Consider the following 2007-nt stretch of genomic DNA (forward strand, 5'->3'; position numbering starts at 1 on the left):
TGCGTAAAATTCGGCACTGTTTAAGTCTACTCGTATATGTAAGAATGCTTGTACTATGGTACGTTTCAGACCAGTAAACGAGAACAGTTGCGTTGTTAGGGCAATACAATTAATACTGGCGGATCCAGAAACTCATTTTTGGTACGGCTCACCTAGATCTGTTTCAGATACATTTGCTTGTAAGGTTAGCCCCAATCCATGTTATAGTATTTTAACAGCATCTGCTGTCTCCTGTTGTTGCAAGGCCAAAGTGCCCCGCACAGAGTTAAAAATTATTCAAAACGACCGAATTTGAGGGCCTTTAGCTCAGCTCAAAAACCAGAGTTTTCTCCCCAAACCGCTCAAATTAAATGGCAGAGAATCGGTCAAGAAAGATCAGCTCGACCGTGAAAACGGGGTTTAAAACTGATGCTTATGCCCGTACTCCAACTAAGGCCCAGTACATATGCTAACTAGAATGTGTAACCAACAAATCTACCAAATGACTTGGCCCAGTACATATGCTAACTAGAATGTCTAACCAACAAATCTATTATATGACCTGGCCCAGTACATATGCTAACTAGAATGTGTAACCAACAAATCTACCAAATGACTTAGCCCAGTACATATGCTAACTAGAATGTCTAACCAACAAATCTACCAAATGACCTGGCCCAGTACATATGCTAACTAGTATGTGTAACCAACAAATCTACCAAATGACTTGGCCCAGTACATATGCTATCTAGAATGTGTAACCAACAAATCTACTAAATGACCTGGCCCAGTACATATGCTAACTAGAATGTGTAACCAACAAATCTACCAAATGACTTGGCCCAGTACATATGCTAACTAGAATATGTAACCAACAATTATATTAAATGACCTGGTCCAGTACATATGCTAACTAGAATGTGTAACCAACAAATCTACCAAATGACTCAGCCCAGTACATTGAACATATTTCTTAATGAACAATCTTAATAAAAAAATATGCATCATTTTTCAATTTTCCCTGAAATGAGGAGAGATATCTGTGAAAAAGGTATCTCATTGTCGCATACGACTTATTTACCACTTCCGTGTCACTGAGAATGTTCTAGAACCGTACTGTGTCTGGGTGGAATATTCTATATTTTTTTAGAAAATGGTTGATTAGATAATAGAACACTGTAGGAGGCAATAGAAGGTAATGGGACATTCTAGAAATTTGTAGTAAGTTCCAGACTCATTATGTATGCTGATGTAATGGTCTATTTATAGACAGTGGGGGTATATATAGGGGAGTTGTTCAGCACTGAGATCAGATCGGATTTCTCGTTGAATTGTATTGGAGTTTAAGTATCTAGTTATTGGAGTAGTGGAGTTTTACCGCGTTATTGTACTTGATGTTTGCAGAGTATAATAATACCAGTACCAGTTGAAACCTCATCTGTTAGCTCCGTGTTCGTATGTTATCATCGCCGCCAGGGAAGTCTTTATGTTACTGTTGCCATTTTGGTATTTGAACCATCACACCTGTACTATACCAATTACGGTAATATTACGTTGCGTGTGACACTCATATAAACAAATGTTTTATTACCCATTCCTATATGTTAAAGAGATATTTCAACTCTGGAATATGCCTCAGTCTGGTTATACTATTTCAAAGTCATGATTTTCCATCAGTTTTGATCTGAAAACTGTATTGTGTTTATGTAAATTTCTTTATTTTGTTTATTAAATTGTACAATTTTTTTCTTATCATATGCAAATTAGGCACTCAACAATTTACCACTTGAGTATTGTACAATAAGGACACAGTATGCAGTGCATTGTGGGTAAATTTAATTATACATTTCAAACAAGACTACTTCTAGATATGAATAAATGCATTTACAGCAAAATAAAGACATGTACACACTGAAGATCCATCTTTTATTAAAACTGAAGGCTGAAAAAAAAACATGATAGGTGACCAGAGCAGTGTTTCCATCATCATAAAAATTGCAATGTGCTCATATGTGTCCAATGCAGTTA

This window comes from Saccoglossus kowalevskii, chromosome 21, assembly GCF_978046115.1.
Source record: "Saccoglossus kowalevskii chromosome 21, keSacKowa6.1, whole genome shotgun sequence".
In the NCBI taxonomy this organism is placed as follows: Eukaryota; Metazoa; Hemichordata; class Enteropneusta; family Harrimaniidae; genus Saccoglossus; species Saccoglossus kowalevskii.